We start from the raw sequence: 12,628 nt of genomic DNA on the forward strand, positions 1-12,628 counted from the left end.
GACAAAATGGGAGCCCCTTGGGTTGTGAAGAATGCCATGGCTGTGATAATAATACTCACTATGTGTCTGGAAATAGGACATGGTGCAACGCTGCACCACGCAACTCTTAGCAATGGTAAACCTTGGGCATGTTTATGATTATTCGAGCAGTAAACTGGCAAATAAGTAATTTTAATATTCTCTGTCTCTCCTCTGTAAAACACACACAACGCCATGCTTATACACACTGAACATCTTCAGCCGTACCCTTTTCTTGTAATTTCCACGATTAATCATTTTCCCAGCAAAATCATCTCCTTAATGGCACACCTGATAAGTCTGATGTCAGATTCAGTTTTGCAGGAAGCAGATAGAGAGCCGTAAGGTAAAAATTAATGAGATTAATCAAATTAATTAAATTGCGGTACTTCTCCTAAATGTGGAAAGTCGATGCAGCTAGACCTGAAACAGTCTCTACTGCTCTATTTCTCCAGTGAAATCTTTTTATGGTTATATCTAACAGTTTTATGTCGAAGAAGCAGTAATCCTAAAATCATATCTTGTTTAATTGGCCACCATCACTTTTTATCTATGACCCAGAAAGAGATGCTTATACAGTAAACGCATTGTACTTGCTCATCTAAATGTGGAGAAGAGGATGAGAGGAGATGCTTTGGCTAAAAATAAGTCAGTGTCTGCAAGCCGGAATGTAAATTATATGAGTATGTAAATTAGGGTTGTCAAATTATAAATGATGCTGGTTAAAACTGGAAGGACGGACCTGTCAGTAAAAGCAGAAACGTACCTTTCAACTTTCAATTTTAAGGTGCCTGAATGTTACTTCTAAACATGCTGAATAACAAGAAGTACGTGTATTATAATAAGGAATGCATCTACAACTATGATTTCTAAAGCGCTGATTCTGTAGCACATACTGTATGTTGTTTTAAGGTTTTTTTTCTGGTGAGTCATTTTTAATCTTTTTACTTTCTTTCAAAGGTGACATTGTCCTCTGTGTGTTGAACAGGTAACATGACCCTAAAGTCCATGATACCCCTTTTAAGTCCATTATAGAATGACTAATCTTATTCCATGTTCTCTTATCCCCCTTTGCTTCCCTCGTCTTCCTGTGATGTGGATGCAAGAGAAAAAAAAGTTTTGAAATGACTTCACAGCTCACTATCAAACAAGGACCCATCTGCATCGAGCCTCTCTCTTTCACGGCAGCACGGAAAATTAGTCTCTCATAATGAAGCAGAAAATTTTGAGTTAGAAAAAGAAAATAGGTACAAAAGCCTCTCAGCTGACTTGTCTGGATATGAACTCAATGCATCTTAGCTTTTGTCTTGTTTGTCAGCTTTTGCGCTATGGGGTGCCTGCTAATCATCAAATCCACTAAAGTTTATGATAAACAAAAACACATCTCAGATTCATTACCTTCATAACAGGCTTTCACTTTTTTTTCACATTACCAAGCATTTCTTCGAATAATAGATCAGAGAAAAAACAAAGATGCGATTTAAATTGGTAAAAACCATGCTGGGAGATATTGACAAATGAGGCTAATGGGGAAAAAAGAATAGTCCAACACTTTCATTACAGAGCAATTGCTTGGCGGTATTAAGGTAACAATGGTCACCTTGGAGGAAAATAATTCATCATCATTCTAGGAATTGCAAACCTTCACTTGAGTAAAGGTAATGTTTGAAGGAGTATGGATGACTATTAAAGTGGGCAATAGGTGATGCTTAAGAGGATTTATTCATAGCTTAAGACAAATGTCAACAGTGATCACTCTAAAGATGAGATATGAGCTAGGCTCACATTTGATGGGCATAGACACATATAGTATATGCATTAAATATGGGTTACATAAAAGGTTTTTAGTGTTCCTCCCATTATGTCAGTAATAATAAACGCTTGTCACTCTATGTGTACATAGGGTGAGTATATAGCTTTCTCATTAAAGGGTAATCCATGAGCCTTCAACACACATTAAATGATTGGCAGAGTCAGTGCATTCCTGCAATGGGAGGAATATTGGAATTACAATGAATAGGGAAAAGCACAAATACTGTAGTTACTGTATCATAGAGGAAAGGAAGGAGATTGAGGAAATTGGTTTGTGATTGTCAGGTTGTTGGTCTTAATCAATCTGCAAAGTCTGAGTTCAGCCAGTGAACACTTGATCAACACACAAGGAAAAACTTTTACTTTTTAATCCCAGCTGCTGCAATATAACTGCTCAGAGGCTGAGAATAGACTATTCTGGTACATACAGGGTAATACCCAATATGTATGTTTCACAATTGTAATGTATAACCGACGCAAGATTCTACATTAGTGCTAACAAACTGAGTGAGAGACGTAGGAATTTTAACCTTGGTGGGTCTTATACACCTTGATGAGAGTTCAGAGTACGAGAAAAGCAAAACAGACACATAAATGTGGTCATTCCATGCAAAAAAAAAAATTATAATGGAAACTGTCTCCAACTGATACCACAGTTCTGTTTTTCAAACCCAACAACATACTGTCAGGTAGAGAGATAGAATACAATCCAGGAAGTCTGGTTTATTAACAGATCCATGAGTTTGAGGACTTGCCAGATGCCAAAAAACTGCATAGTACTTTATAATACTCTGAGAGAGGATTTTCAATTTCTGGAAATTTATCACAGCAGTAACTATTTTATCTTTCGTCATCATGTTCACGAGGTTAACAGTAGAAATATGGCATTAATGTTACAAAGTAATCTGCCACTACTGTGTATTTGGACATAGTTTTTGGCTGCTGCCGCACCTTGCCAAATGACAGTGCACTGTAGCCCAGCAAAAGATGAAACATCAATTTCAGTTCCCTCTAACTAAGTATTTCTGGAAATCAAGTTTCGATAAATGTACAAAATATCCTCTTATATGTGCTTTGATGTTGCTTTCTCTGCTGTTTGTATGCATTGCTGAACCCAAAAACCCAAAAGACAGAAAATCTTCTACAAAATTTAATTGCATTTTTTTTTTACAGCATATTAGGCCTGAAAACTTTGTGTCTGGGATTTGAAACTGTCAAAAACACTGCGACAAACAATGACATCTGATTCCACCCAGAGCTTAATTTACGACAGTGTGATGCTTGAGCACATGCTCCCATCCTACTTCTTATCACTCTGAAGTGACTGACCTGATGAACACTGCCTCGGGTCCTTTGGTGCAATGGGTTTTGTCATTGTGTTGCAGTTTGCTACTCAGAAAAGCAGATATTCCAGTGGTTCAATCCATGAACTGAGCCAACATTAACCTATTTGTAAGTTCAAACCTTTATTTTTTTTCAAATTGCCTTCAGCCTTTGTCTCTTTTGTTGTGGCTGTATCTACCTATAGTAGTGCATTAACTGAAGAATGAGGATCTCGGTGCAGCACTGCAGAAACAGCAGCACTGAGGTCATGTCCCCCAACAAAAGGTCTCATTTCTCTCTACAATGCAGAGAAAAACTGCTCTTCCCGCTTAGGGAACAATGTTGTATACCGTCTTGTGCAGTTACTTTCCTTTTTCTCTTATTGCATTTTCTTTACAGTACGCAGAACGAATGGTTGACTAATCAAGCCTGAGCAGTGGGATGGTGGTGAGGTTTTTACTGAGGGCTTTTAACAAGGTGGTGTCCCTCTCACTCCTGTAAGCTCCACTTTTACTAGATAATGATGTAAAGGTTGGGGACTGAAGTTCTTTATTATTGTGTGAGTTCTTAAACACTTGTTTTTGGGTCAAGAGTGTGGTATATCCACGTTGTACAAATTGGTATGTAAGATAAAACCTTAACCCTAACTCTAACCTTTTTTTTTCAACAAAATCCTAATTGCTTCTTTGGTAATACTTAAAGACATAGAGCTTTATAAGTGGACCCTAAGGGATAATACTCAATGAGATGTGCTTTTAATAATGCATGACACGGAGGCAGGAAGCCCTTCAAAATACTGCCAGGTTTTTGGCAACAGAGACAATGAAAAGGTCTCTTTTATACCGTCTTGATAACCACATTCAGTCGAGAGAGAGCAAAGCTTAGACTGAGATGAACACAATTCTCTTTTTTTTTGAGCTACAATCATATTTTTCTCTTTTGGATTTGCTCCAACACAGATTATTATATTATATTATTAATACAGTATTCACAAGCCAGTCAACAACATTTGAAAAGAATACATTTGTATAAACTTACTCTTTTACTGGCGTCACACTTATGCCCACTCATAAAAAGGTATCCAAATTACAATTAGAGCCCAGATGCAAATTCCTAAATATGTATCCACACATGCTGTATCAAATGTGTGAATCACAGTTTGTAAAATATGAATCACAACTACAAATGATTGAGCTCAATAATTTGTCTTATATCCAAATGATTTCTTAAGACTACACAGCGGGCGATGTGTTAAAGCAATCTCTACTTGTTAATTGTGTTAAATCATAATTAAGAAGACAATGGGGGTACAAATTTAGTGTCTGCTCCATTGTTGTGAAAAGACTGTTATTTTTCACTTGTGAATATGTATAATGAGCACTGCTCTGCAATAAATAATATTAAGACAGTCGTATTGTTCTGGCCTTCTAAAATCAAAGTAATTGAAATACTAAGCTTCATCTCTGACTGCAAGCCCTAAATTGCAGATCCATTATTGTCTTCCATAGCCTGTTACTGTAAAAACAAAAAAAACTACTGGGTTCATAAGAATATCAAAAAAATTAATTGGTTTTGGGAAAGTTTTCGTAAGAACAGGGACTACAAAAGCATTGTTCTGTATGTATGGTATGCCTTTATGATGTGTGTGTTTGTGTCTATATATATGTATGGCTTGTCTCCCCAGCAGTATTTGGACAATGTAACTATCCAGATGCTAGACTTTCTCTGAAGTAGATCGATGCAAATGGCTCGCTGTTGCAATCACAGATGCCACAAGCAAGGACAGACAGGCAGCCAACATCTCTCTCCCGCTCTCTCGCTTCCTCTCACACACTCTCTCCGTGGCACAAAATGATCTGCCACTCTGAACAAGAGTCTGCGCTACAGGGCGGACGCTGGCATCCATTTATCAGTGCTGGGCTCATCCAGAATATTGTCTCTCCTTCTGGCAGGAAGCAAATCAAACAAACAGGAGGACAAATGGAGAGCAAGAAGGAAATCGGGAAGAGGAGAGAACAAAGAGGAAAAACAGTGAGACTTCTTTTGCCAACCACTTCAATCAGGTGAACAGATGTATGTCGAACAAAAATGAAAGGCTCAAATAAAAAAAAGTGAATCATTACTTATGAGATCTCAGCTGCAGAGTTAGGCCCATGACATCCTTTCTACAATGTTCCTCTCACTGCAAATCCCCCTCTCACTGCATTCATCTCTGCGACACCCTTTTCTCCCATCATGACTCCTCCTCCAACCCTGATTCTCTATCCACCTTCAATTTCTCTCTCATGTCTCCCTGCTATCACTCCCTCTCTCACTTCTTCCTCCATCCAAACCCCTCTCTCCTGAGCCATTCCACTTGATCACCTCTCTGGTCTCCTTTCCAGCTGCACAAAACAGATCAAAAAAGATCTGCGTTGAGATTTAAAAAAACAATCAAAACTGCATTTGTAAATGTACATTTTACAGTACATGCATACATTGACCACTTTTGAAAGAATATCCTGAAACACCACATTTTTATGTGGTTTCATTGTCTTTTTTTTCATATGGGTCTCAATGCCCCCCACCCTCCTCCAAATATGCAATATGCAGTGGTCTCGCCTGGCTGAGTCGGTGCCGGTGGCCTTGCAGACAGCTAGCTGTGCCCATTACCTTAAGCACGTCTGGCTGGGGTGAGCTAGATTAGGGGAGGAATGAATAAGGCTTCTTGACTGTGAGCGCCCGGCCACCTACCTATAAATCACCTGCTAACTCCCCACAGCCACCGCGCCCCCTCCCGTGTCAAAAGTCTCTGACCCAATCAAAATTTCACTGTTCTTCCCTCTCGCCCCTCCCTTTCTCCTTCCCCATTTTCCTCCGTACCTGCCTGTGCTCCTCAGCTTTTCTCTCCCTTCCTCACCATCTCCTTCACCTCTCACCATCTATCTCCTTCCTTATCTTTGCTTCACTCTGCTCTCTATACACTTTTCCATCACTCTCTTTCTGTCTGTGTCCAGCACCCTTTCAGCTGTCTTAACCTCGCAGTTATCTTCCTCTTGCTCTCTCCTGCATTCATGCACTTTAACTCACCACCTTCTGTGTTATTCCTAGTCTTTCCTAGTCTCGACTTCCAATGGTCTGGTCTTCCTGCTGCTTCCAGTGGAGTGTAAAAGGAACAAAGATGGCAGCCTGGGTGGTAAAATCTGTTGTACTTTTGGTGTGAGCACTTGAGATGAAGGGAGGAAAGTCTAAGAAGTTTAACAAGAAAATGTTTAGCACTGTTTGCAACAGAACCCAACTGATAAATTGGCCAATATTAGCTCATTGAAGATACATCAGTAACAACGTACATGTTGATAAATGGCTGATAAATGACAAGAACTTGGACTACAAAAATGCTACAGATATGTTTTGAAGATGTGTCACTATTCTATAGTTTGCCCAGCTAAGTAGTGATAAGTTTATTTTTCAACTGTAAAACATCCTGACCATTACATTTCTGGTTTTTATTTAAGGGAACCTTATTTTAAAATGTTTATTTATGTTATGGATTGTGTAAAGAAAATTAATATTAAATTCTTTAAACTCTAAAATATCAATATCGGTATCTGCCTAAAAAATCCTATATCAATTAGGTGATAGTTCGATGTAGTATGATTATTTAGCACATAATAAAATGGAGTGTTTTGTAGGATGGCAATAGGCTCTTACAGTGTTTATTCCACAATGCCTATTACCATTCAAAAACATGTGATGAGCTCAAAACTGTAGTCTACTCAAGTACCTTGGTTCTAAATGGAGGTATTTGGTGAGATTAGATTAAACTCTAATGATCCCTGTGGGGAAAATTGGGTCCTTACCACATAAAAGAATAGATACTGTGTGGATATAAATAAGCCGTGAGCAAACAGAGTGCATAAAATATGTGGCTGACAACTGCAACCAATGGGACATAAATGATCATATAAACGCACATAAAAAGTGTAAAAATCTCTGCAAAACTGATAAAAATTCATATTTTTGTCTGTGCAACAAGAATATACCCAGAATATGATACTTGTTATATTGCTCACAATGTGACTGAAATTAACAACATGACTTGTGAGACAGTGAGTGAATGGGTAAACTTCACAGTAGATGATGAAAACACACACAGATACTTAGCCGATTTTTGGAAATTAGCTCAAAAAAGTTCTTCGCTATCTTGCACTAATAATCATTTTAATGGGACCACTATATTAGAAAAATGCAGAAAAATATGCATATAGAGCTGAATTAGAACTGGACTGGGACATTATTAGGAGATTGTCTACTTTTTCCAGCAAATGTCTGCATCGTGAAACAAGACAGGAATGTGAACTAGTCCAACAGGCCTGGTTCACTGGTTTAAATCTGGCTGCTAGGCAGCAGTGATGAGAATCTGCAGAGTAATTTGTAGTCTGAGTCAGGGCATTAGTTCCATTTTCAAATGGAATACTCGCTGCTGTTCATCTGTACACTCAGAGAACCTCAGAGTTTTGTAATGAGGCGATAATGGAAAATGAACCGGGTGAATCTCCCTCTCTTTTAACTTTCTCCCACCATCCCACATTTTCCCGCACGCACCACTAAACCAGATACATGTGCACACACATACACACGAAAGGCGAAAAGTTATCAAGTGCTTTTCCATTTCACCAACACTAGGGTGCTGGACTGATTGCATGTTGGCTGAAAAAAGAAAGTGACAAAGTGGAGGATGGAGAGGAGGGAGGTCAGAGATGGATGGATGAAGTGGTCTTGGGGGGAGATATAAATGGAAAGGCAGACAGTGGGAGAAAGAAAGACCCATCATCCAGTGCAGTTACTGCCCACAGAATGACAGCGCAGTTTGTGTGTGTTATTTGTGTCCTGGTGCATGTGTGTGCGATTGTGTGTGTGTGTGTGCAATTTGTTTTTGTGTGCAGGTGCATGAGTGACAAAAAAAGCACAGCCTTCTCCATCTGCGTGCATCATCAATATCGTGGCAGCGGACACAGCTAATTGCAATACGTCAGAAATAACAAATGCTTAGGTAACGCCACACATAAAGAGTTCTGACATCTGCATAACTAGAGTGAATGGACACTGCCATTGCCTTGGGAGCGATACAGATGTGTTGTAATTATGTCACTGGCTTAGTGATGAGGTACTATGGGTCTCATTCACCTTCCAACCCACTGTCCTCAATTAGAAACATCACCCCCTGCTGGCTTTAATGGGGACCTAAAACTGATGTAGGTGAAGGTCATTGGCAACTGATTCTTTTTCTGACTCTGGTTTGAATTATTTGGACAAATTAAGGTAAAAGTGATAGATACCTTAGTTGAAACTGTCTCACAGCACATAATCATCATATCACCCACCCTACCGGGCTTCACATTTTTTTGTGAATCCTCTGCAAGTACACAGAAACACAGTACACAGTTTTGTCTGTGATGGAAAAAATGAACACAGGACAGGGTTGTTATCCATACCTGCCACCCACAATCTATCTCTGAAGATGCCTCTGTTTCACAGAAGACATCAGATGGAGAAAAGGAGGAGATAAAATAGTTTAGTCACGATCAAGCATTCCCTCCACGGAGGTCTGCTGAATCCCGCAGAATGGAGCGAAGCTAAACTGTCCCAATCACGTTGATGTGGACTTAATGAGCAGCTTTAAATTCGTCTGCCAATCATGCCGCCTTAAGACCCTGAATCCTCGGCCTGAAAGACTCTACCTGCGCATATCTGGGGGTAACTACATCAAAAGTTGATGGCGGAGAGTCCTACGGTGGCTCATTGGTATGAGCATAGGGGTCTGTTCAGCTGCATTAAGCCCCAGCAAGTTCATTAAGCAGCATGAGAGGGGAAGGACGAACAGTGGTGCAGATAGACTGCCTTGATCAATGTAGATGAATGTTCTGCACTGCTGCATGAGAGGCTACAGGGATAAAGTCTGAAGTGAATTAATGTATGTGCATTAAGTGTGTGCATGTAAGTGTGTGTGTGTGGGTGTAAAGAAAGAGAAGGAAGAAGAAGTGTATAAGCACGAGTGCGACAAGAAGTAATGCATATAGACACACAAAGAAAGTATGAATCTCAAATGCATCTGAGTGAAGCTCTGTGACTAAAAAGAAAAACAAGTTTGAAATTTCAATCAGTGAAAGTAACAGGCTAGAAGACATAACATAGAGAATATTTGCCTCCTTATAGTGGGTGTACCATTTTTCCACTTTTCCAGGCTGCAGTTCCTCTGATGATGGCTATCAATTTTGCGTTTTGGACTGCCACTGAGATGTCGGCCAGGTACTTCTCTCGGATCTGATAAGCACAGTTACACAAACAGCCAGAAAACACAATTGAGATAGCGAAGTGGAGGCACAACCTGACGCCTCTTCATCATACCGACGACAATGACAGGCGCTCTGATGATGAGCGGGGAAGAAATTCACTCATTTTAGTAGAAAGAGAGAGACAGAGGGTGAGAGGGAGAACAGAAAAAAAAAAAAACACCTGTTCTGCCTGTCTCCCAGCCTGCCAAACTGTGTCCCAAGGCACTGTCGTCTCCCTAAATAAGAACACCTCGGAAAATGAAGGAGGGTGCTTGGGGAACGTAGGCGCTGGCAGGAGAAAAGAAACATATCTATTGTTTCAGAGAGAGAGGCATCATCAAAATGAAATGTGTACACAAAACACCAGAAAGGGAGAATGTGTGTGCACAGGGGGACACTAACAAGGTGAAGGAGGGAGTGAAGGAAGTCTATCCGTCTTTAATATACTTAATTTGTGCCGGAAAATCTCAGAGACAGGTGCTACAATATCATCTGAATGCATTTGGGTGCTGGCTGAATTCAAATTACTTTGTTTTTCGCCGAAGGAAAAGCGTGTGCTGAATGAGCCAAATTGCTACCTAAAGTAAGCACAACACAGAAGGCAGCACTTAAGTGTGAGTACAATTACGCCGAAAACACCTAAAAGTTGCTAATAACACATGTAACAAACAATACTCTCGGCAGGTTGTCAGGATCTTGGCAGAATTTTCAAGTCTTTCCCTTGAGGCTTCAATGCTGTATTAGATACCTAAGAACGAGAATCATTGTTCAGTGAATTCATTATTGCGTATTTGATTGTTAAATCAGTAAACAATGAGAGGTTACCTGGATGAAGACGTGGCAACAAGTTTGCTAGTCCACAAACAACAGACCAAGCATTTGACAGCAGGGAAAATACCGTAAACAAAAACATCTGCTATTATTCAATTCCCAGTTGTGGCATATCTTGACCTGATGAAAGAGAAATGAATAAATCATGCTCCATTAAATGTCATTACGCCTGTTAGCAAAATCTAATTCTACTAAAGTTCAGCGCCGGTTTACAAATTGAATGTAATTGCCTAGAATGCAAATGGGCTGGGCTGTTGTTTGTGTGAATGTGAGACCAAGCAAGAGAAGAGTGTGACTGAGAGAGAGAAAGAGAAAGAAAAACAAAAAATGTGTGAGGGGAGGAAAACCTTCAAGCGCCAGCATAATGGGCAACACTTCACAGTTTTCATTCAGAAGTCTGAGGGGCTACAACGCCGGGGAATTGTCGATTGTCAAGGCTTTAAAAACTGATGGTTTCATTTCGGTGAAAAAAAAAAGAAGAAGAGAGATGGGGAAAATGTAATTACCCAGCGAGAGCTGTGTGGGAGTTTTACTGTTTGATAATTATCCCTCAAAGGCACGCTAAACTTTTCCTTAGCTATCTATATAAAACTCCACAGAGACGAACAAGTAGGAGAGAGGTCACCTAGCTCCAGGAGGGAACGGGGGTAGAAAAAGTGATGAGATAAATGTGAGAGAGACTAAGGATCAGATAAGTGCAGGCTTGTTGGGCAGCTGAGAACAAGAACGCTCTAGAGAAATACAACAGGAAATAAAATAATACATCACAAAGCACATCTTAGAGGACAAGTTATTGCCTTGGTAACTCACAAAAATGTATCGACTTGTAATGGGTTCTGTAAAAGTAAATGTCGAATTTTGGGATGAGGCATCAAAGCATGCAACATTTTGGAAATGGATGACTGAAGTAGTTGATAGTCCACTTTTCATTTCCCCAGCTCTCTTTACCGTGCTATCTGTTGCTTTTATAGATGTACAAACACACACACACACACACATACACATAAGCCTGCACACATGCACACCATACACAGATACTGTATTTACTGCAGCTCTGCCTCTTCCTCACAAACAAACACGCCTGCACACATTTGCACATATTTGCTGAGTTTCTACCTTGTCCATAATATTCTCCAGTGTGAGGCAATAAATTGAAAGCCTGACCTTATGGCATAGCTGAGAATAAAAATACATTTGACAAAAGGATAAACATTCAAAATCCAAATGAAAACAAATATGAAAGGAAAAGTCAGAGAGGGTCAGGTCTGTTTACGCCAGACTTCCTGACATTTTGTTGCACTGCCTTGCTCTGCAACTCAGGTTGGAAACTTTCCAAAAACTGTGAAAAACAGCATCTGAATATTTTTTTTTTAGCTAAAATACACACAAAAAAAGAAACTGCATGTACAGTTGAGGGTTTGACACAGAATTAAGTACAAACATTCACGATAGGCACACGGTCTCTCTTCGTGGGCTTAAAGAAATGTCACATGAACCTGAAGCAGCTTGTTTCACGTCATAGAAAAGCTTTTCATCTGAGTTGAGGCTGTTTCCATTTTTTTTTTTTTTTTTTTTTTTAAATTCCGTAAGCTCCCAAAATAAACACCAAAACAAAAAAGGAACTGCTTGGATTTGTTACTGCTGGCATCTTTAGATCTTAGCCCGAGTAATACCCATTTATCTCATGGGTGTAGTTTGAGTTCTGTGTAAACCCACGTTCCCTCCCCCTTGTGCACAGAGCCATCAGCTTAACTTCTTTATCAGTGACATTAATCTTGATGATACACTCTTTCTAATTAATGGAGGATTGCCCGATGCCATAAATATGAGTAGTGGATGCGGATACACAAAGCAGATGTCAAACACATGCAACCACAAATTACCCTGTGCACAAAGCTACATACCTGCATACACAATGACTACATGACTACAACCATTTTTCCACAACTCTCCGATACACGATAGGATACGCGGTTTCAGTTCCAGAGCTCACTCACTAGCTTGAAAAATTAGATGCATCGGTGTATCATATGTATGTGTGTGTTATTGTCAGTGTCACTCTGTGTGTTTCTCCATTTGCTTGCAGGAAGCTGTTCTATTACGCTAGAGAGCCAATTAGCATGTCTCAGTTTGACACCCGTCTCGTCAGGACCAGCATGCTCATACATGTTAATTGTGGACTTGAACGGCCGCAGAGGTTTTGGCTGCCTTATTATAGCAAGAACATGTAACTAACAACCAGGGGGCTGATGTGGCCAAATCTCAGAGCCACCCACCCACTCCCCTGTCACTACCTCTCAGTCTCTCATTCTCTCTGTCTTCCTCTTTCC

At 39.9% G+C, this 12,628-nt stretch overlaps 1 long non-coding RNA gene across 1 annotated transcript; it reads right to left on the minus strand.

Moving 5' to 3' along the window:
• Positions 1–9,885: 9,885 nt before the first annotated feature.
• Positions 9,886–10,884, minus strand: LOC137176076 (uncharacterized). Its single transcript, XR_010925793.1, has 2 exons — positions 10,293–10,884; positions 9,886–10,215 (listed from the first exon to the last, which is right to left on the minus strand). It is a non-coding gene; the product is annotated as an uncharacterized lncRNA (long non-coding RNA).
• Positions 10,885–12,628: the final 1,744 nt, after the last annotated feature.

This window comes from Thunnus thynnus, chromosome 23, assembly GCF_963924715.1.
Source record: "Thunnus thynnus chromosome 23, fThuThy2.1, whole genome shotgun sequence".
NCBI lineage: Eukaryota > Metazoa > Chordata > Actinopteri > Scombriformes > Scombridae > Thunnus > Thunnus thynnus.